We start from the raw sequence: 22,182 nt of genomic DNA on the forward strand, positions 1-22,182 counted from the left end.
AACACTTAACAGAACTTAAGAATTACCTCATTTATAAATGACATATTGAAATACCTTAGAGTACTTAATTAATTAAGGGTTAAAAATCCTTGTAAAATGTAATAATATTTATAAACCAAATTTAAAATCGCCAGGGGAACTTCAGTCTTTGTAATTGTTATAAATATCAATTAAAAGTATAAAGATTGTTTCTGCCTATCATTTCTATGGAACAAAGTTAACCTCAGGACCACCAAAAATGCTCATATTGTCAGCTTAAGAGATGTTTTGAGCATTTCAGCTAAGGGCTAATTCGATGTGCTGCTAGCAGGGATGGCGAAATGGCACAGAGTTAAAGGGAGAATCATCAGTGCACTGAAATGAGAATAGTTTAATTCCTATTCAAACAATACTCTTAGTATTTACTCAATAGTTAGTGGGATTGGGAAGAAATCAATTTTCCATTCAAGGACATTGGACACACGAACAGATCCACATAACCCATTTCTGCTGCAGAACGCAGAATAGATGTTAGAATCTTTTTTTTTCAAAACATTTTCTATTTTCCTGGGAGTGAATATCAGTTTGTTTATTAGTTGGTTAGTATTTCTGTGCATGTGTGTGCTGTTTAGCGGGGCCAACTTCTTGGGAAGCATTAAAAGGCTTAATGTTTAAAGATTTAAATCACCAGCTTTGCGTACAGGACAAAATACATTATTGGCTCCCAGAATTTCATGGGACTGCCAACTGAATTGCTTAGGAATACTGCAAAAACACTCAGTGAAGATTGGTTGGCATTTTAATTTTCTCTCCGGGTTGCTAGCTGCTCTAGAAAGTAGGATGAATTTACATTCAAGTCACATAAAGGATTATCTGTGTGAGCATTATTTAACTTCCCAACTCTTGGAAAGGGGCTCTGGAACAGATTTATCATTTGTTAGATACAGAAGTTACAAGATGGAAGCCAGAGCTTCCATAGCTTCCCATGATGTGGAAAGTGATGTGGGCAGTGATGGTATCCTTCGTGGAAGATAATTAGTTCGTTTGAGGTTGGGAATTCCAACTGGCTAGTGGTTGGAAATGTATGACTGAACCACAGGCCAAAAGCCAGGGTAAAAGAACATTTAAAAGTTAAATTTTGAGAGCTGATCTTGAGGCCTGAGATTGCCAAGAAAGACTGTGCAGAGAGAAGAGATCCCAGGAGTATCTCCATACAGCGCACTTGCAGCCTGAGGAGAACCTTGAGGTGAAAATGTGCACATGGGACCAGGAATTACAGAACTATGGACTGGAATCTGCCAACTTATATAGTGGTTCAGTGTGGTGAGTGTGTGTGTGTGTGTGTGTGTGGAGTAGGTGATTAGTATGAATCTATGTTTAGTATGGGTGATTACACATAAACATAAGAATTCCCAAAAAGTCTTGAAGAATTCTCTTTATGGCATCAATTGGTTAGCACTGGGAAGCAGCTCCCTCCGAGGGCGGGACACGCGTGTTCCTGCTTCACCGCCGGCCACATGTTTCATGTGTACAATCCATGTCTACTCACTTGCACCCCTCAGCTCCGTGCCTATCATTATCCACCTGTATGTTTTTGAGTTTGCAATCTGTGGTTTGCTGAATTAAAGCAGAGAAAAAGTTCACGTCAGTTAAGCACCCGACTCTTGGTTTCTGCTCAGGCCTTGATCTCAGGGTTGTGAGATCCATCCCCTTCAGGCTCTGCCCTCAGCAGGGAGTCTGCTTGTCTCCTTCTGTCTCTGCCCAACCCCCACTGGCTTTCTCTCTTTCTCTCTTTCTCCCTCTCTCATAAATAAATAAATAAATAAATAAATAAATAAATAAATAGATAAATAAATCTTTTTAAAAAAACAGAGGGAAGTTTCATGATGAGTAGTGAGTAGTGCACTGTGAAATTTTAGGGGGAGCTGTTCCTATTCCATTTAATTTCTGTGAACACACTTTATTTTGGGTGGTGTTATGGATTGAAATGCATCCTCCCCAAATTCGTATCTTGAAGGACCAACCAGAATAGGACCATATTTGGAAATAGGGTCATTACGGTTGTGTTTAGTAAAGAAGAGGTCATACAAGAGTAGGATGGGCCCGTAATCCAGTATGGTTGTGTCCTTATCAAAGAGGAAATTTGGACACAGACTTGTGTACAGGGTGAATGCTTTGTGAAGAGGAAGACAGAGATCTAGAGATTAAGGAACATCTAAAATTGCCAGGGAACCACCAGAAGCTGGGAGAACGGCACAGAAGAGATTTTCCCTTACACTCCGCCTGAAAGGAATCAACCCCTCCAGCACTTCGATCTGGGACTTCTGGCTTCCAGAACAGTGAGATAGGAAGTTTCTGTTATTCAAGCCACCGAGTTTGTGGGACTTTGTTAAGGAATCCTTAGCAAACTAATGCAGAGGGAAAGAGCATTCTTTCTGAAGACACCTTTTTGCCACTTTTAAAGATCACAGGGAAACATCTTTTTTTTGTTTTCTAGAGACTATGAATTATAAAATTTGAAAAAGGAGACATGCCTAAGAAGAACACTTGGCACATTTAGAAAAAGATCCATTTAGTTAACTGTGACAAAATCACACAGCTAAGAGACAGTGAAGCCTTGGTCTGAATCCTACTCCTCTCAGGACTGATGTGTATTTGGGGGCATTATCTAATTTCTTCTTAGCGTAGGTGTCACCTCCAAATAGGAATCCCAGTTGTGCCTCTCGTATAGCAGTGTTTTAAGGCATAAGTGGAAAAAAACCCGTAAAAGGACTAGCATGGTGTCTACACTCAATAAATGGTAGCTTACATGATAGGCACTTACCACTCTATTTCCTTTTAAGAATCACACATCAAAGCATCCAAGTTGTGCCAAAACCCTTGGGACTGTAAGGACTTTGACTTCGTTTTTTGGAGGCATTATTGAGTCCTTACGATATTCTTCTAAAAAAAAAAAAAAAAAGGTGTGACTTTCTGGTATGCAAGTGTGGGAAATAAGGGAAAATGTCAACTCACCTGATTTAATTGTAGTAGAATAACTCAGAACAAGTGAGTGTGTTATCCAAAGGTGCTGGCCCTAGAGCTAGTAGGGAGTTCAAGTCCTCAGAGCCTAGGCACACGGTGGTGGTCAACTGCACCTAACAGGTGTCCTGCCACATTTGATGTCGTTAGTGGCTTTTGGAAGTTTTTTCAACACTGGAATGGGAACTCCTGGAAACAGAGACCTCGTTTCAATCTTTTCTTTTGCTCTAGCTTCAAGACTCAGTGGTGTAATTAATGCTCCCTGGATACGTAGATGGCAAGTTTCAGTAAGCAAACCAAAAGAACTAGCAAAACTACCTAAAAGGTGGTGTCATTGCTGCAGTTTCTTGGTCTAATGAAATTAAAATCATCTGCATGAAGTGCTGGTTGGAGTAACGTCATGGATAAGTTTCTTTTACCCTGATTTTGTTTCTCCCTTTAATGAAACCATCTATACTCTCTTAAGATTGAAAGGACATTTTGGGATGGCTAATGTTAAAGGGGTCCATTTGTCTGGGCTCTTTTCCAGACCTTTTCTACAGTTACTGCAGTTACAACTTTTGGAAATGCTTGGCTACAGTTAGGCTTGGTTAAATATATTATCCAGTCTCTAAAGCCTACAGTAGACATTTATGCATGTATTGAAGTTAAAAATTGCCACTTAACGTATAATTTTATTATTTCTGATGCACTTTATAAACCTCATCTTTCTAATTCTCTTAAGAGGCAAACTGTCCTTCAAGGAGATATTTGTAAAACCTTCCAAATGTGGGTAAATAGACTGAACCTAAGACCTCTTTTTTAACAGAATGTCGTTCCTTGCTTAGGCTTTCCTATTGTCGCTGCCATTCTCTTTTGCATGTGATGCTTTAAAGCACAAACCAGGAATCACACAGGCCCCGCTGGAATATAAGATCATGAGCCACACAGTATTTAGCCCAAATGTCACAGAAAAACATGTGCATTTTATCATCAGATAAGTGTGAACACTTTTACCTCTATAGACTGAGGTAAAGTAATATAGGACTTTATTTTTAATTTGTAAAAATATTGCCAGATTAGTCTGGACAGACTGTCCAGACAGACAGACAAGCAATATTTTGTTTAAAGTGCTAGCAGCTTTCACCATTTTATTTTTTATTTTTTACTTTTTATAAATTTATTTTTTATTGGTGTTCAATTTGCCAACATATAGCATAACACCCAGTGCTCATCCCATCAAGTGCCCCCCTCAGTGCCCGTCACCCAGTCACCCCCACCCCCTGCCCACCTCCCTTTCTACCACCCCTAGTTCTTTTCCCAGAGTTAGGAGGCTCTCATGCTCGGCCTCCCTTTCAGCTTTCACCATTTTAAATATGGTTTATCATCATAACGCTGGAGATTTGTAGCTTTTGTATTTTGGTGTCCCATGGAGAAGGAGGTGCCCTCAGTTCAGTCCAAAAGGACAGGGGGCAACGTTCCAAAATTGCTCAATCCATGTAGCATTCTGTTTCTGAGCAAAGAATTGAACACACACAAAATACCACCTTTGCTTCTGTCGCTGATGTCGTCTGATTGACTTGGAACAGGTAGGCTGTGTGGGGTTTATTCCTTAAGCTTTAGGTTTCAGCTGATTTTAAGTCAGTGTAAGAGGTACGTGCATGTGAGAGAGAGACAGACAGACAGAAAGAATAGGAATAGATTTTCTTCAATTGAATAGAAATCGATCTCAATCAGGATTTTTTGAATCAAACTTCACTCAAATATCAGTTGGTAGAGGCACCCCCAAGGGTGCCGAGCATCCTGTGGGTACCACCTGCTTGAGTTTGCCGAGGATGAGAGGCCCTGACCACTCTCCACGTGGCCCATTTCCTGGGGCGAGGCTCGTCCTTCAGGGACAAGGAGCAGGCTTGCTTTGTGCTCCATCTCCCAGGCCGTGTTGATCAGCTGGGATGCAAACCCACCGAGCCTAAGACCGGGCTCTCTGTGTGCACCGTGGGACCCGGTGGATGTGAGGAATCACTGCAAACCTAATGCCCAAGCTCCTTGCTCTGCTGCTCCCTTGTCTCTGACCCAGGAGACTTGGGTCATCGGTCAGTGTCCATGAAATGCGTCCATGAAACACGGACAGGCTGCTGTGCTAGCTTATAAGAAGGCCGAAATCCCAGCCCCAGCCCCATCTCAGAACTCAGATTGGAAATTGTATGCGGTAAAAACGAGCACCAATGAGAGGAGCATAGAAGATGATTTTGTATTAAGAATATCATTCAGGGGCACCTGGGTGGCTCAGCGGTTGAGCATCTGCCTTCAGCTCAGGTTGTGATCCTGGGGTCCTGAGATCGAGTCCCGCATCAGGCTCCCTACAGGGAACCTGCTTCTCCCTCTGCCTGTGGCTCTGTCTCTCTTTCTGTGTCTCTCATGAATAAATAAATAAAATCTTAAGAAAAAGAATATCATTCAGATATTTTAAATACAGCTAATATTTCTTTCAATTCACTATTTTTTGATATGCAAATCTCCAATGAATCCAAAATTAGTTATAAACCACATTCAACATAAGTAGATATAACACAACAAATTTTCTTAAATTAAGTCCTTAATTACAGGTCTCAGCTCGGAGAAAATATTTTAGAACCACTTAAACAGTTCAGAAAAACAATACACTTGGAAAGTCCTTAAAATAAGTTGAATAATAGCATATCTGAGTCACTGAATAGCAAAATAATGAAAATATATTTATGATTTGGTTACTCTGAGTGGAATTTATCTGAAATTTAGACGGTCTTCTTATTGGATGTGGTGTGGAATAATGAAACACCTGCAAGGTGATTTTAACCATCCAGTTTTTCTTTTATGAACAAATTTGGAAATGGCAAGCTTAACTTGAAAGCATTGGGTTGCAGGTACCCAGCATGGAAACCGAAGCATCTCCAAGAACTGCAATTAAAATATGTTTATATTTGGAGATAGGAGATTCTGATTCCTTTAGAGCCCTGTTAAATTAGGTGCAAAATGATATGTTCATGGTTGAATTAAAAAAAAGTCAGTGAGAGCTGCTTAACATCTGGCAAAATAATCTTAGTTTAGAACAGAGATCCCTGTACATTGATTGCTTTCCCTAAGATTAAAAGCCACCACAAGTACATGCTCCTTCATGAAGAGGGAAAGAAAATAAGCTGTATGAAAAAGAAAGTATAGACCGTCTATGTGTAAATGGTACTTCAGTAAAAATGGGAAGATTCCTTTGGTCCCGTCATCTTACATTTTGCAACACTTACTATTTATGAGGTTTGTTTTTGGGCTCAGAACTCCAAATTTGTTGTGAAAAAGTGTCTAGATGAGATCATTTCATCCAGTGATGAGGTAGCTTCTCTTTCCATGTGCATTTTCTGCATACTCCTGTCTCCTTTTGCCATGTGGTTTAATGCTCATTGTTTATTGTTAAATTTACTGATTTTCCTTTTTTTCATTTGGCTTTTCTGGGTATTGCTTAACAAAATATCCTGTGCATTTATAAGGAATAAGTTTGCAGGCTGGCCTGTTCTTTGCAGGTAGGGAGGGATGGAGGAGTGAGGAAAATAAATAAATGCTTCTTTGTTACAATACGCTGATGACCAACATCACGGGGTTGGAAGAGTTTGTGCATTTAGGAAGAAAGGATCTTTGGATTGTGTACTTTATTATGAAAAGTTGCTTGACATTCTGCTCATGAAATGGGTTCACACTGCCAAGAAGGGACTGTAGCACATTTATTCCTAGTAGTAGAAGTCAAATCTATCTCCATATTTGCAGATTTAATCAATTGAATATGTTTTCCTGTTTTTTACATTGGTTTTTGCAATTTCTGACAATGGTCTTTTTTATAGAGCAAAAATCACTCTGAGTATCGAAACCTACCAATTCCCCATCTGTTCTTCCTAAAAAACTATTGAGGTGTAAGAGAGAAGAACGACACGTGAGGTAATAGCTACCTCTGTTCCAGCTTTCCAGATGAGAGAACCGCTTTCAGAGACATAGCATTTCCTGCCACTAAAAATATAGCCACTTCACCAGCAAAAATCAAGTTTATTTTCCTCTACTTTTAAATAAAAAAAAATTTTTTACAGATTTCTTTATTGAGTTGAGAGAGGGAGGAAGAGAGAGAGAGTGCGCACAAGCAGGGGGAAGGGTGGGGAGAGGGAGAGTTAGAGTCTCAAGCAGACTCCCCACTAAGCATGGAGCCCCAAGTAGGGCTGGGTCCCAGGACCCTGGGATCATGACCTGAGCCAAAATCCAGTCCGTCACTTAACCGACTGAGCCACCCAGGTGCCCCTAAATAAAATTTAATGTCTCAGAAAATTAAAAGAATCTGAATCTTTCTGTCACCATTCGTTTCTACATTGGCTTCTATGATGGTCTTGGAATACACCAGCAGGTTCCCTCTTGACTCCCTAGATGCCTTCTCAGGGCTGCCTTCCTCCATCCACCCATGGAAAATTGCAACCTTCACACAACTCCCAGTACATCTCATCCTCCTTTACTGCTTTATCCTTTCTGCTAGCACTGCTCATAATCTAACATCATGCATAGCTGTTTATTGTTTGTCCTATCCCTAGAGAATAAGCCCCGTGAAGATAATTTGTTTTGTTCCATCCTATCTTCCAAGTGTCCTCCTGGTGCCTGGCATGCTGCTAAGGGAGTGCTCAAGAAATAGTGTTTGAATAAATGATTCAGTGATTCTGTATCTCTGCCAAACACTTGAGGCAAAGTGATAATCTGTACTTTCTTTTTAAAAAAAGTAAAAATTCTGGGGCACCTGGGTGGCTGGTTGAGTGTCTGACTCTTGATGTTAGCTCAGGTCTTGATCTCAGGGTTGCGAAATCAAGCCCCCCGTTGGGATCCGTGCTGGGTGTGGAGCCCACTAAAAAAAAGTAAAAATTCTGATTTAAAAAAACTGTGATAAAGGTTTTTGTTGTTGTAGGTTGTTAGTTTTTTGTTTGTTTGGTTGGTTTTTTTTTTTTTTTTTGAGCTTAAAGGTGTGGTATTGTGTGCCAGATTTTCTTTTCTTTTTCTTTTTTTTTTTTATTTAGATCTCAGGAAATCTCAAGTGCCCTCATTTTCTTTAAAGGATTATGTTGTTGAAGCCATTATTACACAGTTGTAGTGCGGCTGCCAGAAGACTGAGAAAGATATAAATGGGTAGGTCTTTTAGAGACGCGACCTGTGCTCTTGAGTCCTGTACAGAGGCTGTACCTCCAAAAGGGTCTCCTTCTTGGAATCAATCATCACCCCGGGAAAATCAATGGACATGCTGTTCCATCGGCTTACAATGTATGTTTCTTTGCAACATGGAAACTGTTTTTTTTTTTAATAAAGTAATTGATTTCTGTCTTTTCTCACCAAGTATTGCTAAAAAAACCCCACATATTTCTTCTTATCTTCCATTACATAAATCTTCCCATGCAAAAATTCCATTAACTTAAAAACAGATAGTGATCTTTTTCTTGCTAAGTTAAGGAAAAAATTATAAAAAGGCAAGGCATTGAACCAATCATATAATTTACACCATAAAGTGACACAAAGATTTATCATTTGGAATCCCTGTGAGAATAACTCTTCCATCAGGTCTCTGCTCAGGCGTGTGTACAAAGGGGAAAGAGATCACCTCTGCTCATTCTGCAAGGAGCTACCCTGGGGTCGACGAAGAAGCGTTTTAATAGGCTATATGATGATCTTTCTAATTTTTTTATATACATACATAAACCTGATAATGTGGGTACTAAAGCTTATCACCTCACAGTTTTATGTATAAGATTTAACAGATCAGAGCTATGACCACAGATTATAGCATTAAAAATCTTTTTTTTTTAAAAAAGGAGAAAAAAGAGACAAACTGAAAAACCAGACTCTTAACTATAGAGAACAAACTGGTGGATGCCAGAAGGGGGATGGGTGAAATAGGTGATAGGGATTGAGGAGAGCACTTGTGATGAGCACCGAGTGTTGTATAGAACGCTATATTGTATGGAATCACTATATTGTATACATGAGATTAATAGCATATTGTATGTTAATTATACCGGAATAAAAAAAAATACCTTTTTCTAAAATCTGTCATGACAGGTTTCCACATAGTTGTGGAATGATCTTAAGGAGAAACACTAAAATTAAAACGTACTTGTCAAAATTTCCAAGCCAATTTTAGAAAAGTGAATCATTTCTTCCCTACCCACTTTGTACTAAATTCAGCAGCATAGCAATCTATTTTATTTTACTTTATTTTATTTTATTTTACTTTACTATTTTATTTTATTTTATTTTATTTTATTTTATTTTATTTTATTTTATTTTATGTTAGAGAGGGAGAGAGAGAGTGTGTGCCAGAGTGTGAGGGGGTGCAGAAAGAGAAAGAGAGAGAGAGAGAGAGAATCTCAAGCAAACTCTCTGTCCAGTGCTCTGTCCAGAGCTCATGTTGGGGCTCAATCTCACAACCCTGAGATCATGAGCTGAGTGGAAATCAACAGTTGGACAATTAACTGACTGAACCACCCAGGTGTCCTAGATTCTCTTTTAAAAATTCAGAAAATTCTTTGTTCTACAGGATGTTATGTTGATGGGCTTATGCTTCCTGTAAGCATTAATATATAGTTTAATAATGATTGGAACTAAATTACTATCCATGCTGTATCCTATAGAGCTTGATGCGTCTGACATCTTGACGCATCTATCACCACCTTTGTGCCTATTGCACGTGTCTACAAGTACACAACATCCATATGGCTGGCTACAGTATATACACACAATTTTCATTCTAGGAGAAATAGTGTCATTAGGTGAGTTTTTATACTCTCTAATGGCAAAATGTGGAAACAATGCAACACAGTAGGTTTCCCATCCTTTGGTTTGCAGTCAAAAGCCTTACAGCCAAATTTATTGCCTTAGTATGGTAATCTACTCAACTCAGATGTCTTAGAGCAGTTATTCCAGTTTTCTTCAAAAAACTGTGTTATATTTATCTTTAAGTGATTTATCTCATACCGTGCTTTAGTTTGTGACCTGCTTCAAATTCTTTCAGAACGTCAAATACTCAAATACAATGAAAGTTAAGTTTGTATTTCTGTTGTGAATAAACATATATCTACCTTTAATTCCAACAGTGAATAAAATTAGAATTTCATAGGTTAGAGCAGTCGACAGAACACTCTGAATGCTTTCCTTCCAGGAATATATTCCCATTAAATTTACTTCTTTTGGTGGCTCCAACATTCAGAATGTTTTTTCACCTTTGAGTTCTTCATCAGGGGGTTACTGATCTGAAGGGCCAGTTATCTAATGTTTTATAGCATGTGGCTAATTTCCTGTGTTTTTATTAGATCTCTCTTCTTTTTGGTAAATTTACTTATTTAAAAAAATAACAATGACTTACACACGAAATAACCTACACAGCAATAGACCAGCAAACTCACATCTTTCGTGAGTTTAATAATATTCTTGTTTTGCCACATCGACCTGTAGCTCTGGTTCAACACATTAAGAAATCATCCACATGAAGCTTTTATTTTTGTTCCCAGCCAAAATGAATTTCTTTGTAAACTCTATGATTTCCCATGAATCCATGAATTTGAAACTAAGCAGTGCCCGACTCTAAGGATTAATGGGAAAATATTTGGGGTTTTCTAACTCTGACTGAAGGCTGGGTGAAATCAATTATTTAAGCACTATAAAGCAAGAGCTTGGGTCTCAGACAACGATTACAAAGCAGACACACTTTAACACCCAGAACAACCATGTGGATCTTGTTGATTCCTTTACCATGGCCAACGGGTGAATGAAATATCATTCCTGTCTGCTGATGCCATGGAGATTCCTTCAATCTAAGAGCAGCTGGAGGTCCCATTTACACACACACACACACACACACACACACACACACACTTTTTGGTTGTACAGATGTTAAATATAAAGAATCACTATAACTTTTATTAAAGCAATCAGAAAAGCGATTGACTTTTTTTTTCTACTGTATCTGCAGTGGTTTTCTGGGTTTCAGATACTCAATTTGTACAAAGTAATAAATGTCAGTGCTCTGAAAAGGAAAGTATTATACTTCTTACTGCGCTCCTGAAATAGTCAAATGCTATGGAAAAATTTATTGAACACTTGATGTGACTTTTATAGTCAGTCTGATTTTTAAGTGCTTAGAGGAGATACGCTTTACTATGCCTGGGTGCTCAGCAGTTGTACTACCCAATGCTTCACACTGTTAGATGAATTATTTGAAATACATGGCATTCAGATTGCTAAAACTTCTGATTCAAAGGAAGTCAATGGGTATTTTAGATGGCATTGGAGAACATGGGAGAGAGGAAAGATTAGAGGAAGAAGGAGGTGTTCACAAACAATCGTGTTTAGAGCTCTTGAAGATTAGCAACAGCTCCATGGCTTTGAAATCTAATAATCACATAAAGCCCCTCTCAAAGCAGTTGCAGCTTTTGGTGCCAGTTTTTCCCATATAGATCAACCTGCAGTAATTTATCAAGATCAAGGTAAATTTCAAAGAGAATTTTTCTAAAAACAAATTATGGTCACTGCTGATTATTCATTCAAAATCATAAATCTTTTGTGGTGAGGTGACAGAGACCAGACATTGTCACTGAACTGAAAAACAAAAAACAAAAAGCAAAAAACAAAATAAAAAAGCAACTATTTTCCTCCTTGTTTGTAGTGATCAATGTGAGGTTTTAGTATCAGTCTCGAATATCTTCTGGTATCTGTGATTTAGACTAGAGCGCTCTACTTCAAACTTTTATTCACGGACCTCTTAAGGGATTTTGTGAAACTATGGATAACTTCATATTTAACTGACCATTTTAAAGTTTTCATTATAAACATAAATATTGAAACTTAAAAAAAAAACTTCCATCATATGGTAAATGAGCATAACTAAATTGAAACTGCTACTTCATTTTTTGAATTGCATCTCCTGGAATTTAAATACCATAGCGATTTGCTATGAACCATTATGTATTTTAAAAATATAGAAAATATATTTATGTTTGAATGCCTTTTGCTGATCATCTTATACTTCCATGTAAAAAGAACACATGTACATTACGCATAATTAGAATATACAATTTTAGACTTTCCTGTGGTTGTAAATCTCTGATAAATGATTTTTTTTCTGAATTGGATCTTCACTATAGTTTTATTTTTATGACATTGATAACTTTTTATATATACTAAATTTTTGAAAGATAGTATTTAAATATACAATTCAGAAATTTGGTAGTGCATCTCTTTATAAGTCTTTTACTGGGTGGAACTTTTAAATGTTAATTTATGTATCTAAATATTCCTTGTTGCTGGATTTAGACAGTGTTCAAATAGAATTCTAATTATATCTTTTTTGTTAGCTTAGATGTACATGTTCAGAAACCTTATCACGTAGATAAGCAGGTAGAAACAGAAGAAGTTTTATTATTAGAATTTGGCATAATTCTTTGCAGTCCTTCCTAGTTATCATTCCAAATCACAGATTATTAGAAACCATCTTGATAATAGATCACTACCAGTTGGGTCTTGCCTTAATTTTGTTCAAAACAAAGAATTGTAAACTACCTGACTTATGAAAAGATTTATTACCAGTCATTAATCATTTCCTTTCTCAACACCAATAATAATATTTTTATACCTCTGTTTGGCTTCCCAGAAGTTTTTACACCCCAGAAAATGGACTGCAGTAACTCCGAGATGAGCAAGTACCATCTTGAGAGAGAGATTGGACAGAAGGTCTTGAAGCTCAATTAAAAGTGTATTCTCAGGAGGATCAATTTAAGACAGTGTACGTGCGTGTGGTAATTTAAGCACATGGAAGTTGAGAATTTGGAAGTTCATGTCTTGATACCCCACGGGAAGACTTAACGTATACCTGGGTGTATGCATTCCAAAGTTTGAAGACAGCTGGCTTAGAGCATTTCAACTTACCATGAAGAATTTCTCTTCTTCAATTCAGATTAGGTAATCATGTGGTCATCCTCACAGGTTAGGTGTTTTTATTTCTGTCATCTATGTGATAATCATTTTTGAGGGAGGGGAGAAGAACTAGGACAATATGAAATACCTCTGTCAAGATACTGTAGTACAATAGGGATTAAAATATTTATAAGTAGTCTCATAACATACCTCAAAGTTCTTTGAATTTCAGGACAGCATTATTTAAAAAAAATTTTTAATGACTTTATCTTGTAGAGAAATAAATCAGATTTATTCAAAGATTTATGTATTATTCCAAGTTAAAGTACAGGAGACATTGGAAATTATTTAATTTTTAATTCATCGATAGATTAGTATAAATTCGTCATGTGGAAAATCTAAGGAAATAAAATTCATCTATCTTACACTTTGTATCTTTTTCAGACTTAATTTTGTAGACTTTTAAATAAACTTTTAAATAATTTTTTCTTTGCCTGTACTTCTATTCAGAAATTTATCCATATTTCTGAATTTTGGTTGCTCAACATTTCCAAATTCTTTGAAGCCTTTGTTGCATGCTAATAAAACCCCTGAGCATATTTGTTATGAGAAACATAACAATTTTTTTTGCACTACCATTAGCACTTTCTCTTTCCATTTAAAATACACTTTTAACAATGTAACGTTTAATGATTTTTTTTATATATTTGTTTCTTGCTGCCATGGCACATGGAAATATATTTTCTTCTTGGAAATGACAATAATAGCTAGTTTTTAAAATCCTGTTGCTATCAAAATCAATGACCTTTATTGTTAAAATTAATAAACAACTAACATACTTTATTTGTACTATGCTTTTTATACACATAATATCCAATACTCCAAACTAAACTAATGCAAAGATATTATCTTCCATGTTAAAAATGAGTTTGAGAGAAATTGCTATCCCCTTTTTTTAATATTATATTTTTAGAAGATGGTCAAGCGAGGATTAAAATCCAGCCTTTTTTTTTTTTTTCTTTTCAACTCCGAAATTGTGCTTGGGTTTGAATTATTTTCTCCCAAATGCTTTTAAGAGTTACAGTTCTGAAGCTGTCCTTCCCTGTTACTGATTCTATTTATCCACATTATATCAAAGTCATTGCTACTTTATTTGCAGGCTCATATAGTAAGAGTGAAATTTCCGGTATGTTTAAATTCATCTCTTAACCAAAATAAAAATTATATATTTATTAATTATGTATCCTGATAGACTGGTAACTGGAATATTGTCTTGTTCCCCTATTCCTGAGTCTTTAAACTCATAACTCATTAATGGTCAAATGTGTCTAAGATTATGAACTCCACTTTCTATTTTATTTCACTCTCAGGACTCCAGTCCTACCCCCGAGTTCCTGTTCCTGCTGAGTTACAAGGTCTTTACGTAGACTATCTTTGAATGTTTGTTATCCTACGTATATGTGGCTAAGTATATCTGCTCCTGGATACTTGTTGCTGTATTTCATCTATCATTGGAATATTCATTTCTTCTTTACTATTTACTGTTGATCTCTGTGTATTCCTGAAATTACATGTTCCATCTGCCCAGCTTCCTGCTAGCAAGCACTCATAGTTAATTTTCTCTTGCTTCTTCGTATCTGGTTTACCTAATTATAGTTTGCAGTCGTGGGATAGGTAATATGTCAGAATTTGTGAAGAGACTAGGGAATAGAATAAATGCACACAAAGCTTCTAACTAAGAATTGGGAGGTTTTATAACTACGTATCCTGAAAGAGACACATAAAAAGAACTAGAAGATTCAATGACAAGTGGCATCTGGTTGGGCATTAAAATGTCTATAGTTTTACTTTAAATACTTCAGCATAGATGGTATTGTATTACCTGATTCTTATTATGATTAAGTTAAAACTCAGTTGCTGAATTCTGAATTCTAATAGGGAATTCAAACTCCAGGTGTCGTCAGCTGGAATTCTGCTGAGAAAGTCCATGTTCCAGTTACTTTGTATGCTCATGTCTCCCTCTTGGTCAGCACATGAGGCTTTTTTAATCACATAGTGAATGTCAGAAATGATTTTAATTTGCAAATTTGATATTTTCTAATTACAACAGTGATTGTTAAATTGGGTGCTCACTGGTAAAATTAAATATACTCAAGATACGTGGATTAGTGGGGACGCCTGGGTGGCTCAGCAGTTGAGCGTCTGCCTTTGGCTCAGGGCGTGATCCCAGGATACAGGATCAAGTCCCTCATTGGGCTTCCTACGAGGAGCCTGGTTCTCACTCTGCCTGTCTCCGCCTCTCTCTCTCTCTCTCTCTCTCTCTCTCTCTCTGTGTGTGTCTCTCATGAATAAATAAATAAATCTTACACACACACAAAAGATAGTGGATTAGTGTGTTTCCTATGCATATTCATCCTTTGGAGAATAGTGTATAAGAATCCAGCAAGGTGTAGTCTCTAAGGAAAGATGACAACCTGGCTCAGACCTTAGTCTCAGAATCCATGTGCCTCTTAAAATTTATTGAAAATCCTGTAAGAATGTATATTATGAATTTGAAAGTAAAAAAAATTAAAATATTTATTGATCAATTTTAAAGTGGTGATAAAATATTTCGTTATACATAACATTTGTGAAAAATAACTTCATTCTTAAAAAGACTGGGAAGCTTAACATTGTTTTACATTTTTGAAAAATCTCTTTAGTCAGATGTCTGGATTATTAGAAGAGGCCACGATTCTCACATGTGTCTGCTTTGGTCTATGAAATATATCGTTTTGGTGGAAGTATACAAAGAAATCCTGATTTCATAACTCATCTGACTTATGAAGCTGAAAAAATAAGTAGTTTAACATTTTTGCAGATAATTTGGTTGTATATTTTTGGTATTACATCACAGCATAAGAAACGGCAGTTTATTGAAGATTCATTGCAATGTGGAATCTGAAATGAAACCCATGAACATTTTGTATTCTGTTCCACTAAAATCTGTTGGCCTATCTTGCACTTCAAATGGATCTTTTATCCATGCATGATTTTGTAACATTGTGCATTGGTCACTATGAAACACTGGTGCACTGACTCATGCAGATCTTACAAATGTTAACTCACTTTATTTTACAATAAAAAGAAAAAGCACAGTCATTAACATAACACTAATATTATGAGAAAGCTTGTAAATATTGGGAAACTGCCAATATGGTAAAGAAATCAAAGTCTTAAAATTTTAAGTTTTGCTTGAAAATCCAATTTTATCACTGACAACAAATATTGTCAATTGCTTTCTTTGAAGGAGCAGGCTCACTTCATTCAGTTTGGGGAACATGCCTGCCAAATACTCAAGGTTGAATAACCATATTTTGTCTTTTAGTTCCTCTTTCAAGTAAAAATAGTGTTCCATTAAAACAAAACAAAACAAAACAAAACAAAACAAAACAAAACAAAAAAACTAGTTTGGTTGTAATTTGATCACCCAAGTGTTTTACCTTGAGTCAGCCATTGTACTTTGGTATGTAACTAATAGAAATTTTCCATTTTGCCCACAGAATGTTCAAAAGACATGTTCTCAGGGTCTAGGTTTAATAAAATCAATAAATGTTATGCTTTCTCAAGGACATTCTTAAATGGAACTTTATCCCCTGTGAATGCACTGGCGTCAAGAACACAGGCTCTGGGGCAACTGCTGGAAGAACACAAGATTCTGGTGTAGTTTCGTGCCACTGCTTTGATTTGTGCTAAGGCTCCAACAGTTTTACTCACCACTGCTTTGGTACCATCGGTGTAAATGTTGAAACACTGATAAAAGGCAGACTATTATTACAGAATAGTTTTGATCTTGCAGATTCTCCTAGGGAATCACGTTCTAGGAACTGCTATTCCAGCTAAATTAAAAAAAAAAAAAAGTCAATGTATCTAAACAGCAACACAGAAAAATTCAGGTGGTGTTAAGGAAAGCAATTTTACTTCTGGAATCTTGTTCTGGTTAAAGGGAAGCTTCCCTGCTTGGAGGGAGCTGGATCTCTAAGAGGACAGAGAACTAGACTTCATTGGGTTTCCAGGACAGAACTATGACTGGCTTCTTACCCATTGGCTAAAAATGATTGATGACTACAATTTCTACAAAACAACCTTCAAGTTCTGCCTGACGAATCTGGATGAAGTTGGTTTACAGCATTTGAGAAATCAAGAAATGCTCATGAGGGAGAAGTCATTTTCCTTCTGGGTTCTTCTTCATACAAGCTACGGGACCCTGGACAAGTTGCATATTACGGTATCTTAGTTTCTCCTTAACAGCAGGATCGACCACCTAGGCTTGCCAAGAGGAATGAATGAACTCTCACGCGTGAAAAGTGCTTAGTTCATACGACGTGCGTGGAGTGCTTCGTTCAATGCTTGGCACACAATGAGCCCTCACCAGTGCTGGTTGCTTCTCTTATCATCGTTGTTATCATCACTGTTACTGAATGTGATTTGAAGGAAATTTGACTTGATCAGTGGTAGTGTTTGGATGCCAGCAGAGTCACACTGAAAAAGGCATATGATATGGTCAAAGAAACAAAATAATTCAATTAGGCTGGAATATAGGGGTGTCCAAACAGGGGTTGTAAGGGCCCGAGATGGAGAAGTTGACTGAAGAGGACTGGCATGTTAGGATAAGATTTTAAAACTTAATTTTGTAGCCATTAAAGGATCTTGAGGGATATAATCAAAACTGTGTTTTGTTAGATTTATATGTTAGCAGAATGCATATTGGGTTTCAGAGAGGTAACAGAAATATATAGCTACAGCACTTGGACTCACGGAATTTACTTTGCCATTTTTATACAATTGTCTAGCAGATTTTAATTTTAACACCATAGTGTAAGTCCAAGTTTTGAAAGAGTAAACCTCAAATTAAGGAATGTTGCTATTGTAAAATGAATAATGTGATGGGAAGTTCTTTGGGTCGGAGTGAGCTGTGAGCCAAAAACATATGGAGGGCAAATATTGCCAAATATTAATTATATTTTGTGCCTGCACAAGATTTTTTTGAGTTTTATTTTATTATCCTAGAAGAGGCTTAATATTTGGTCCTAACTTTTTTTTTTTTATGCCTGAACAATATAAAAGTTGGGAAGAAATTCCTTTTGTACCATGGTATGCATATAGTTTTCTGATCTCTAAAACAAAAGATTGGGTTACACGAAAGTAGAATGATAATTTTGTTTTTCTTTGCCTGTGTTTACTTATAGGAATTTTGTTACTTGCTCCTCATCCCTTAATGTCTGGAGCCTGAGAATATAGTAATAATAAAATTTCAGTGCACTGCTATGGAGATGCAGTAAAATCATGATATAAAAATAGCCAGGGAGGCTTGATCACTAGTACTAGGTGAAAAACAAAACAAAACAAAGCAAAAGAATAAATCCCAAACTCTTAGTTCATCACTGTGATCCACCCAGCATCTCTTTCTAAATAACTGTCTTTGGTCAGGAAGACAGTAGTTGGAAATGATCACGTGACACATTCTTTTAGCCACATACTTATGGCTACCTATTGATCTTTCCCTAAAATTCATGCTTAGATTAATTTGTGTTCCTCTTGTGTGGCTGAAAACGTTGCGATTTTCTAATTCAAATACAGCTAACGTGAGTAAAGTATCCGCGGAGTGGAAAAAGTACTCCAAATGTGACTGAGCAATTAAGTTTGGTTTTCCAGTGTGGAAAAAAAAATGTACTCCCCAGGGGGCTCCATGTGTTGGCACCACCCAGCTGTTTGAAGAATTTGCTTGATGAAAGCAGAAATTGAAGGAGAACAAGGAAAAACAGGTGGTGTGTCAGGAGCACTGTTTCAGTGTGACATCTGCAGGTGGCTCTGCGGATCCGGGATCAGACCGACTCACTTCAAAAGGGTCCTCCTAGGGGTGCATCCAGAGTCTGCCAAAACTAAATGAGAGCTGAAAGTGTTAAAAGAATGCTAAAAATAGAGAAAGAGGGAAGGGAAGCATATGAAGTCATCCGAAGCCTCAGAAAAGATTTGATTCTCTTGAAATAAATGTATTATATATATTAATCTGTATGAAGATGTACATATCGTACATATTAATTAGTATGACATTAAAATTACAGAATATTATGCTTTGTTATGTTCACAGTTTTAAAAAAAGTCAAAAAAATCTTTGAGAGTTTCTATGGTCTGTTATCGTTGTCTCGTACCAAACCAGTAGGGTGTGCTCATGACTCAACATTCTGCTTGTGACAGCCCACCCTGACCCTGTGGTGTTTTCATTATAAGGTAAACAAAAATAGAATGCATTTAGGGGGGCAAAATGCCCTGTTCACACATTACTCTTGCAGTCACTTTCATGCCTCATTAAAATGACATGTTAAGATACAGTTCACTTACTTTGGTTCCTCTGCTGAAACGCTGATCAATCTCTTCTAGAATCCTCTTTTCACTTCTCCTGGGGAGTAATCCCTCAATACAGGTCCCGATGACCAAAGCTTTCTGCCTCTCTGAGCCTCTCTTTTAGGCAGCTGGCATGCTTTAGAATTGGATGCAGGAATCTTTCGGGTAAATAAACACTTTTGCAAAAAGGAGACAAACTAAATTATGTTGCTAACTCACGTCTACCCTTCATCCCACAGGATCTGGAAGGACAATGTAGAGTGTCTATTTCATTGCTTTCTTTCGACTTTTTGGGAGACCTCACTTCTCTCGCTGCAAAGTAATAAAGCTCAGTTTGGCAAAATGGACTCAGAGCAGAACTGAGAGACAAACAGTTCTTTCCAGGATAAAAATAGACGTCAGAACATTGCATTAGCTTCCTTCTAGACTTTCTTTATAATCTGTGGAGGTAGATTGCACTCAGTGGCCCTCACTAGCTGTTCACGGGAAAACTTGGCACAAGGATCCTGACTAAATGGATAGCATGAGCTCCTCTGCCTCCCAAACCCAAGCCAGCCACTGTGTGGACTACTATTGTTGAGTTGTGGCTGGCGTGGCTGAAAATGACTAAACTCAAACATTCAAGGGATACCCAAATCTAGATTGGCCATCAGTACATTTACCCTTACTGCTTGGTCAAATTTCCTTCTTCTACATTTAAGGCAAGGCATAGCTGGGAGTCCTAAGACATCCTAGGGGTCTCATCTATGTGTCTTTATTTGCAATATTAATATGACTTTTTAATACGGTAAAACCAAACCACATAAAACAGAGGTTACATCAAGTATGAGGTTTACAACTGCTAAGAACTCTATTGGTGTTTGCTTGTTTGTTTTGAGAGAGAGAGAGAGAGAGAGAGAGAGAGAGAGAGAGAGAGAGCCCGAGCTAGCCGGGGGCCAGGGCAGAGGGGAAGAGAGAATCCCAAGCAGGCTCCATGCTCAGAGCAGAGCCAGAGGTGGGGTTTGGTCTCACGACCCTGAGATTTTGACACCTGGGCAGAAATCTCAAACTGGGCACTCAATCTATTGAGCCACCCAGGCACCCCATAAGACCTTTGTTTGAAAACTAATTTACTGAAGGAGGAAAGTGCAGGGATGACCTCCAGGTTTTCCACACATGCTCTTCCTTTTAAGACCTTTCCTGTAGTCAGTTGGGGACCATAGGACTGGTTGTGGCCAATGACTGTAGAGATGATGTGTGTTAGTTCTGGTCTTGGGCAGTTTAGAGCCAATGTATCTTTTCATACCTATCTCCCAATGCAGCCAACCTTGAAGGCCTCAAATTTCAGCTATTGTGGGTATTAGGTATACAGGGCCATCCAACATGTGTCAAACGTTAGGGAGTGAGAAATAAACCTCATGTGTGTGAAGCTTTATGATTTAGAATTTTTTTTTTGTATAGGAAAATAATCCTGATTCAAATATGAGGATACCAGTTATTTTTTATTTAGAAATTTAAAAATTTAATTCAATTTTTGCTTATTTATTTTGAATAATACATTCATAGAGTTTATAATTTAAAATTTCATTGGACTGGGGCACCTGTGTGGCTTAGTGGATGAGCATCTGCCTTTGACACAGGTCGTGATCCTGGGGTCCTGGGATAAAGTCCTGCATCCAGCTCCCTACAGGGAGCCTGCTTCTCCCTCTGCCTGTGTCTCTGGCTCTCCCTGTGTCTTTCATGAATAAATAAGTAAAATCTTTAAAAAAAATAAAATTTCATTGGACTATAGAGTGAAAATCTTTCTCTTCTGAACCACGATCACTCATTTCCCCTTCCTGGGAACAACCAATAATTAGTAATTTTTCATATTTACAGAAATATTTCACTTACATATAACAAATTCATATATTAAAGTCTTTTTACATAAATGAAAGCGTACTATATGTTATTTTGCACTTCGCTTTTGATTTATAGGACATTTTATGTATTAGAGAAATTTATCTTTTGTCTAGAATATAAGTGCAAGTGCTTTTTCTCACTCTGTCATTTAACTTTTGAGAGATGCTTTCATAATTAAACAGTCATTTTGTTAAAGCAAAATTGAATTTAGATATAAAGTTTGGAAAGATGTCATTGAAATTATTTAATTTTTTTAAACAAATGTCTTCTCTAATTTTTATTATTTCATGTCTGTATATTTAAAACATTGATATACTTGAAGTAAGTTTTGAGGTATGGGTCCAACTTCAGTTTTTTCCAGATACCTTTCTGGTTGCCTCAATGTTATTAAACATTTTCCTCAATGATTTGAAGTGGGATCTTTATCATGTCTACTTTCCCAGATATTCTTGGGTCTATTTCTAGACTTGTTATTTTACCTCTTTGATCGCTCTCCCTAATTGTGTGCCAGTGTCATTTATTCTTCAGTTTCTCTTGTATGGATTCTCTATTCATTACTTCGGTAGCTTCCCCTTGTCCAGAGATGTTCATTCTCACTGATGCTTAACACAAGATGGAGGTCCTGGCCAAGTGTGGCAGGTGAAGAAAATAAGAGTAGGTCTGCAAAGGAAGGAGGCAGTAGCATAGAAAGGAAAGCCCTCTCAGAATCATTGAACTTTCTATGTACCATGGTCTGAATTAGTCATTTCTTTCTTCTTTTTTTATACGTTGGGCTGTGGATATGAGGTTATGAGTACAGGGCAGGTAGGCATATTGATGGGTGTCTATATCTTTTTACTTCTTTCCCTTCTTGGTATTCATCTTGAATAATCTGCTGAAAACTTCAGTTCTCTTCAGTTTGGAGTGGGAAGTGGCTGGTTACCCATTCTCTTCCTCCCTGGAATGACCCAATATAGTAATACAAAACAAAGCAACAAAATTTGATTG

The 22,182-nt window shown here is 37.2% G+C and overlaps 1 long non-coding RNA gene across 1 annotated transcript; it reads right to left on the reverse strand.

Annotated features, from left to right (window-relative positions):
* Nucleotides 1-350: 350 nt before the first annotated feature.
* LOC140596694 (uncharacterized) lies at nt 351-19,670 on the reverse strand. The gene is made up of 4 exons (XR_011998597.1): nt 19,312-19,670; nt 16,687-16,808; nt 2,804-2,919; nt 351-1,596 (listed from the first exon to the last, which is right to left on the reverse strand). It is a non-coding gene; the product is annotated as an uncharacterized lncRNA (long non-coding RNA).
* Nucleotides 19,671-22,182: the final 2,512 nt, after the last annotated feature.

Source organism: Vulpes vulpes, unplaced genomic scaffold (genome assembly GCF_048418805.1).
Source record: "Vulpes vulpes isolate BD-2025 unplaced genomic scaffold, VulVul3 Bu000000824, whole genome shotgun sequence".
NCBI classification, from domain to species: domain Eukaryota; kingdom Metazoa; phylum Chordata; class Mammalia; order Carnivora; family Canidae; genus Vulpes; species Vulpes vulpes.